The sequence below is a fragment of the Microcaecilia unicolor genome, unplaced genomic scaffold (assembly GCF_901765095.1).
Source record: "Microcaecilia unicolor unplaced genomic scaffold, aMicUni1.1, whole genome shotgun sequence".
Classification (NCBI taxonomy): Eukaryota; Metazoa; Chordata; class Amphibia; order Gymnophiona; family Siphonopidae; genus Microcaecilia; species Microcaecilia unicolor.
In genome coordinates, this window is record NW_021963571.1 from 1,490 (window position 1) to 10,019 (window position 8,530).

The following is an 8,530-nucleotide window of genomic DNA, read 5'->3' on the forward strand; positions in this document are numbered from 1 at the left end:
CACCCCCCCTCCATGTATAAGAAAAGGAAGTGGCCTAGTGGTTAAAACATGGAATTGGGAAGCAAAGGTCCAATCCTGCCTCTGCCACTGACACACCTTGGACAAATCACTTTCTCATTGCTTCAGGTGCCATAAGTAGTAGTAGTAGTAGTAGTAGTAAGCTGTCTGGGCAGCAGCACATGATACCTGAACACTCATCAGTGCTGTGTACATCTGGTATTGCTCTCAAAATGCTAAATATTATTATTATTGAGTTATGATAGTCGAGTTGACTTGTCTTTGATGTGTGTATATTTGTATGTATTGCCTCCTGTTGGATGACAGAGCCCGGACTGACAATGCAACAGAAAATAAAGATCAGTGTGTCCGTGGTGGTCCTCGCACTGGGGCTTATCTTCCTCTTCACTGGCATCATCTGCTGGAAGAAATCACATCATGGTAAGAAACCAGCTCGGTTCTGCGGGCTGCAGTGGGGAGACCTGGGTTTGATTTCTGCTTCTGCCTGACTCCCATAGCTGGCCAGGGTTGGGGTCCTGTAGAAGTGCTACACAGTCCCTGAAGGGAGGGAGTCCCAGGCATTGTTCAACAGTGACATCTAGTGGCTGGATCCAAAGTGCACATGTACCACAATATTGTGCAATATTGAGTTACTAGTAATCAATACAATTAAGGATTATATGCCACAAGTACCAAAATATGGATTGATGCGGCTCACAATCTATTTTAAAAAACAGGGACATTTTCCATGTTACAACTTCAGTACCCAAGGAAACTAACAACAATTATCTTAAAAATGTTTGACAGTGAACACTGGAGGGAAGCATTTGGCTATTTGATAAGAGAAGGTCAATTCCAATTCAGCTTTATAAACCACCTTATAACTGAAACTTTTTCTAGAGGTAGAAACTTAACAGGCAAAGAATTTTAAAAAGAATAGCAGTAAGGCTCACATTCTGTCCTAAAAGACAGTTATTTTCTTTTGTTTTTGGCTGCTGGAGAGGTAGCACTGCTACTGACCTGAATTAGGTGTTAAGGTGTGAGGAAGTAGAATGTTTGCAAAGGTTACTGAGGGAAATCTGATTACTGAGTTAGCTTCAAAGGGTTTGTTTGAAGAGTCCCCTTAGAATCACAATATAGAGAGGAAAGATCCCACTTAACTTTCTTTATGAGAAGTTCTGAGAGCAGATGACATTTCTCTAATAAGAGAATATTATTTTGCTCTGTGCATTGATAACTTAAGATTGGGGTTTAAAGGAGGAATTGTAGGTTATTGATAGGCAGAATAAAATTAAAAAAGAAGAAAAAGAAAAGAAAAAGCAAACTTTATCAACTGATCTCTATACCCTTTTCACCTGAGTTTTAAAACTTGAACTTTGTACCACAGCATTAACAGATAGCCTCTAGCAGGCACAGCAGGACCTAGTTCATCTTAGGGAACAATCCAGGGTCACACCAAGTGTTACAAGAAATGATTTATTTTGGGGAAAATAGCTCTAGAGCAACTCGCCACTGTTTATAATTTAAGAGCAGGTGCTGTATTTATAAGTTTTAGGATATTAATTTCTCCACCAATCACCAAAGGTGATAATTGCAATAAATTAAATAAATTAAGTATATATAGCTTCAATATACTCAGAACACAAAGAGACCGTATTTTTAGCTTCAAAAAGGTTGATTTAATATACAATTGCACACGAGAGGTAGGTTTTAAGAAATCTTTACAGGTAATCTGTGCTTAAAATAGAACAAAGTAGCAGGTAGGTTAACTTACAAGTCCTTGTTACAAGCATGCTGTGGTCCAGCTGATTGATGAGCACATGTTTCAGGAGCAAGGCATCAGCGGACCCCAAAGAGAGCGGCAGGTCCCAAGAGGAGGCAGGTTCCAAGAGAGCGAGCTGGGCTGTTTCCAGGCCTTTTATAATGTTAGCAGAGAAGCATGGTGTGTCATGTCCTGGATATTTTGCAAGGCATTATGGTTAATGTAGTCTGTTCACATGACCACATTATAAGTCCTTCCTTTCTGCACATGTCTGAAAGCTGATGGGAGGGCAGGTATACCTTTGACAAGCAAATGTCCTGTTTATGGTTTCCCCTCTAAAGTCTTTGTCTTCAATGGGCTCTCCAGACTTTCGGTCTCTTGGGTCTTTGGTTTTCAGAGATGTCCTGATGAGCGTCCAGGTACCCACCTTTTGTTCAGTCTTTTAGGTGGGAGGGCAGAGAGAGTTATATATCTCTCTTTTTGTCTTTGTTAAGTGTTTGTAATTAACTATCCCTGCTATCAGAAGTTCCCAGAAAAAGGGATGGAGAGAGAGGGGCTTGAAATGAAATTATTCTCTCTGCTGCAGTGTCAAATATATAAAAGCTGCACAAATATATTGGTGATATATAATCCAGCAAAATATAATAAACTGATACCATTACACTAGCATCTTCAGTTACTGGAGTTAATTACTTTCTTGCAGTAATCAATAAAGTAGTTAACTACTTATTCACTATCCCAGTAACTGTAATTAATTACTTTTAAAGAGTAACGAGTGCAACATGATATGACATGACAGAGGATGTGGTTGACATGAGTTGGTCAAGAGATGAAGTTATGCAGTATTCACATTGGGTTCGTGCATAAGATGAAGATTTTACCTCTTCATGTACCATAAGTATTATTGGGTGTGATATTGGTAAAGGAAAAGCAATTAGTTACTCTAAGTGAGGTAATTGCAATCAGTAATCAAATTACTGTAACTAGGGAAATAACTAGTAACTGTACTTAATTACTTTGGAAGAGTAACTAGCACAGTACTGATTGTACTGGTCTCCAGAAGGGTGGGAGAGGATATGTGATTATTATTATTGTTACATTTGTATCCCACATTTTCCCACATATTTGCAGGCTCAATGTGGCTTACGTAATACCGTGAAGGCATTCGCCAAATCCGGCACGGGATAGGTACAAAATGTTGTATTGAGATAGGGAAGATATGTTGTATTGGGATAGGGAAAATAAGATTCAATCAAGTTGGGTTGAGGTAAAAGAGTTCATTAATGTCTAAAACAACCTTTAATAGTGAAGTGTTGCAAGGTTGAGTCATTTAAGTTGGGTCATTCGGATGTTATACAAATGCAGAAAACCCTGAGTGGTTCTGGATGAAGGTGCCTCTGATGCATCCTCAGGGCGAAACATGGCCATATTAAGCTTGTGACGTCAGTGAGATGGTTTATCATTTAAATATCTTGTAAATTCTTTGTCTCCATATAAGTAACCCGGGTACCTCCAACCCCCTGTATATTGGTAATGCTCTGGGACCTCCAGCTCTGTCCACACAATCGCGTGATCTGATATCTCTGTAGGCCCTATGCCTGCTCCACATACCCATGAAAAGGCTTGTCTATCTATTAGTATATAATCTATTCTGGAACTTGTGCTGTGCGCCCTGGATAAGTGTGTATAGTCTTTGGTTTCTGGGTGTAGGGCCCTCCAGGTGTCCACTAAATTTAGGGTGCGCATGAATGTGGGAAGTGCTTTTTGTTTGCTACCCCCTTGAGGGCTTCCCTGGGGTTTGTAGTGTCAGCCTCGGGATCTGCAATTAAATTGAAGTCCCCACAAACCAGCAACTTCAACGAAGCATGGGGGGCGCAGTGTTTTATAATGGACTGAAAAAAGGATGGCGTATATTCATTCGGGCCATACAACGAGACCCCAAAAATTGTCTGTGTTGAAGCCAGAGGTGTATATCACATATCTCCTTTGAGGATCTGCCTTAAGCAATTCGGCTTTGGCTGCTAAACCTTTCCGTATTAATATTGCTACGCCCCGTTTTCTTCCCTCCGCCGAGGCCGAAAACACCTGCCCCACCCACAGTCTTTGTAACTTACGATGTTCAACCTCCGTCAGTCTAGTCTCCTGGAGGCAAGCCACATCCACTTTATGTCTTTTTAGGGCCTGTAATATTTTGTCCTCTTAACTGGTGTTGCTATACCCCCTACATTCCAGGATACAACTCGGGTTGCTTTTGTCATCTACGCTTATATTTAGTGTGGTTTGCTTTGGCTTTAAGAATGTTAGGTGGGGTTCGGGCGCCCATCACCCGCCCCCAAGTCTGAGTTTGCTGCTGCTCGTGTGTCTTTGAGACTTACACCAAAATATAAAGGACCTGTGAATCCATGGTTGTAACATTGCCCCTTCCCTATAACCTCCCCCTCACCTTAGGTCTCCCCCTTTTGTCCCCCATCCTCCCTCCTGGACTTATTCCCTCTATCTTCCCTTTACCTTTAATTCCCCCTTCCTCCTCTATTCCTTTGGGATCCCCTAGTTGCCCTACTGTCGTAGTAGGTTGAGGCCGTGTGATTGCGGGCACCACCTCTCATGGCCTAGCCTGTCTTCCTTCCGCTTCATAACCTTCTATGTGGTTCCCTTCATTCCTCTCTCTTGTCTTACCCCCCTCATACATTCATCCCAAGTGATCCCCAAGTGTGACAGTCACCCTTCACTTTCATTCCTCCCACACCTTCCACTCCACCCCCATATAACTCAACTGTAACTTCAAAAACATACATACTTCTTTGATTATATCAGTTCTGTGTCATATGGCCAGACGCCGCTCCTATTCCGGCGGTTGAACTTTTCCACCAGATCTTGTGCCTTCAGTTTGGAGGTGGGCGCGCTATTCAGGTACCCCTTTCCCTCTCCGAGGGATCTCCAGTTTCTTTTTTTTTTTTTTTTACTTTAAATTTTTATTAAGTCTTTTGAAATATCTTTAAACATTTGTATCAATAAGACCATACAATATACATCAGTTCTAATAGTTCCTGAGCTTCCTCCGGGGTCTGAAAGGTTTTCCACCCTCCCTCCTTTAGGACTTTCAACTGGGCCGGGTACAAAAGCATGAATCTTTGATTTTTCTTGGCCAGGTGGCGGCAAATGGGGCTAAAGCTCTCCTGCGTTCCTGCAATGCAGCTGAATAGTCTTGAAATATTTTGACTCCTGGCCATCATAGGCTAAGATGTCCCATTTTGCCCTCACACCTCTCAAATTTCCTCTTTGTGGAGGAAATTATGGACTTTTATTATAACTGCTCGGGGTCTAATTCCAGCAGCTGTCTTTCTCCCCAGCCTGTGTGCCCTCTCCAAGCACAGGGAGCCAAAACTATCTGAGAGTGCGAACTCCGTCTTCAGCCAGCTCTCCAACTGCGACAATAGCAAACGATCTGGCACTGTCTCTGGGATACCGATCAGGCGCAGATTCGATCTCCGGGAACGGTTCTCCATCTCCTCCAGGTGTTGCGCTTGCGTTTTCACTGTTCGCTGTAGTTCTTTTTATCACCTTGTCCTTGCTTGTTTCGGAGTCCTCCAGCTCGAACACCCGGACCTCCAACTCCCCCGTCCGTCGCGTTGTGTCTCCAAGCGAAGACTCCACCGCAGCCAGCTGTTCTAATACTTTATTTAGTTGAGGCGCCAGCACGGTCTTAACTGCCTCCACCAACTGCTGTAATTGTTTCGGGTGGAACTGCGGAGTCGGGTCGGATGCCGGTCCGGGCGCCATCTTGTTTTCCTCAGGCCCACGCTGTTTCTCTGCGCTGTTTTTAGCGAGCCTGCTCGGCGTCGCCCTCATTTCTCGGGTCACAAATGGGTCCATAACGTCCCTCTGTTCTTTAGTATTCGGCAGGGTTGTTTTCACCGGGCTATTGCGGTCGTTTTTATCGCACAGAGAGGGGGTAGCCTCGGAGAGATGGAAGACACGACTTCCTCCCTCAAACCATCACGTGACCTCCAGTGAGATGGATTATAAAGACTTGCAATATTGTAAACTGCTTTAAGATTTTTCTACAATATATTAAAACATTTAAGTTGTGGTTTTCTAATTTTGTCCCCTACTTTGGCTTTTGTCTGTACTTCATTAAGACCTTAAACTTATTGTTTCCTGTATATGTGGTTGGTCAAACAAGTCTTCATTGGTCTAAAAAAGCCTCCTGTTCACCGTTGTTGAATAAACAAAAAAAAAAAGTTTTATACTTTAATTCACTGTCACATTCATCCAAGAACTGCATATATAAAAATTGTTACTTAGTTTAGAGAAACCCAACTCACAGACAGTTTCAAGTGATCATCAAATGATTATTGAAAAATGATGTCAAATCGTGAGTAGAGGTCCCATTTTGTTTTTGTTTATTCAACAATGGTGAACAGGAGGGGTTTTTTTGACCGATGATGACTTGTTTCACCAACCACATATACAGGAAACAATAAGTTCCAAAAGTGTGGTTTAAGGTCTTAATGAGGTCTTTTTCCTCCCCAATATTTAAATTTTTCAGTGTTTAACGGTGAGAAAAATAAGAGATTTTTCAAAATTGCAATCAAGATACCATACAATGTTTATAGAGATACTCTACTGCTTGGATGTATGGTGCTAAGATCCATAGTATCATTTGTTTGTCTGTACTTGACACAACAAGGCAGGGGTGAAAGTTGAGAATGAAAGAGACTGTTTTCCCCGCATGCAGTGTACTGTGTTCCAGTATTTTAACGGCTTTCACAGTCTCTGTGATGCTGACTTACCTGAACCATATACTGACTGACTCCTGAAGAAGGCTTGTTGCTGAAACACGGCCCGTGTAGGTTCTTTGGGTCATTTTTGTTTTGATGAATAAACTTTTTGGATGCTCTTACTCCTTGGTCATTTGGATTTTTCTCAACTTTCACCCCTGCTGTGTTGTGTTTGCTTATCCTGTGGAAGTCGTGGACCCCTTTCCTTTTTTCGTTTGTCTGTACTTGGACAATCAGGGCCTAAACCCAATTAAAATAAGCATGTGTAAGGGTCCTTGTATCTGTTACTAGGAGCGGAGTGCACATGACGTTGTGGTTTAGGACTCTTTGCCTTTTAACTCTGTTGCTCACCCACTCTCTCTCTTCCAGGTTACACCCTCATCCCAGGCTACAGCTATCCAGAAGGTGATTATCAACTTATTACCCTCTTCAGTACTGTCACTGTAATTCTGATCAGCGCCAACTGATGTTAATATGGAATCCTGCAGAAGGTCCCGGGTTCCATTCACAAGTTGGCCAGGGCTGAGGATGCGGTGAAGATAGTGTTCACAGTGCCTGTGTGGTGGGGAGGGGGAGGGGGACAGTTCTGATCATTGTCTAGGAGTGACGCTTAGATCCTTGGTCTTGAGGGTCACCAATGGGTTAGGATTTCAGGATATCCCTAACCGAAACACAGAAAATGACAGCAGATAAAGACCGCATGGCCTGTTCGTTCTGCCCAGCCATACGAAGGAGGAGGTGGGCATGCAAATCTTTCTCATGCATATTCATTACGTTATACAGGACTTATAGCCTGCAAAAAACAAAACACCGGATCAATCGTCCAAGTAATACACAATAATACTACTGGTGATTGAACACACTAACGTCCACAGAAAAGAAAATAAATGTACCGACCTCTCAATTTGAACCGGGCACTACATATTTTCCTAAATACAAAGATCTTTAGTGACCTCCTAAAAACGTGGTCATTTCTGATCACTCTGAGTTCCAAAGGCAATGCATTCAAAAAGTTACAGCTTGATATGAGATAGAGATTCTAACAGACTTAACATTCCTTACAGGGGGATAATGAAGAAGAAGTTGACTACATAACCGACCTGATTTATAGCCTAACAAAATATTGTCCACATCTGCTATATAGAACGGGGCCTCACAAAAAAAACACAATCCCTAATTTAAGTTGTACCCGTGCTTTGACAGGAAGCCAGTGCAATTTAAGCATATAAGGAATTAAAGAATCAAACTTATCCAAAGAAAAAAAAATCAACATTATAGCTGTATTAGCTGGATATCCTGAAAACTTGACCTCTTTGAGGACTGGGAGTGAAGACCAGTAGTCTAGATGGTTGTAATGCTCTGAAAAGATCCAGATTACATGGCTCCCATACCAGAATGGTAGCTGCAGTGACCCAAGCATGGTTTTGCGGTGGTGTGGGTGGGGGAGAGATAAAGTAGGGAAAAATCCCCAGGGAGTGTGTATGAAGGCTTATGACACCAGACCCCAACTGAGCTGGAGAGCAAAGGAACTGAGAGAAATACTGGGTAATAAAAGGCATCTTGAGACGTTACCTCTACTCTTGATGGGTTCTCTGCACCGTCCATTAATTGTCCTCTCTCCTGTTCTTCCCCCAGTCTCCTAATGTTGGAAGCAGATGAGAGTGGGACACCCTCTTTCTCCCTTCCCCCTGAGCATCAACTGTGGGTGACCCCTTCATACTTCTGTCAAAGACGACAAGAGGACCAGGACAGATCAACATCAAGGACATTCTCTCTCCAAGAGCCCTCGACCGATTGCAGCTATGGAGGAGCAGACAGAGGAGAGGGGAGCCCACAGTTACTCAGCTCTGTCCTTCCCAATGAGGGGAACTGTTGTATTACTGGGGGAGAGATGCTTCCTACATGAGTTCTCCATGCTTGTTAAAAAAAGGGGGGGCCTTCAGAAAGATCCACTTTGTTAACAAAATCACAAAAAAAGTTTATCAAAATA

The 8,530-nt window shown here is 42.6% G+C and overlaps 1 long non-coding RNA gene across 1 annotated transcript; it reads left to right on the forward strand.

Annotated features, from left to right (window-relative positions):
* Positions 1–329: 329 nt before the first annotated feature.
* Positions 330–8,530, forward strand: LOC115459435. The gene is made up of 3 exons (XR_003940273.1): positions 330–438; positions 6,910–6,945; positions 8,176–8,530. It is a non-coding gene; the product is annotated as an uncharacterized LOC115459435 (long non-coding RNA).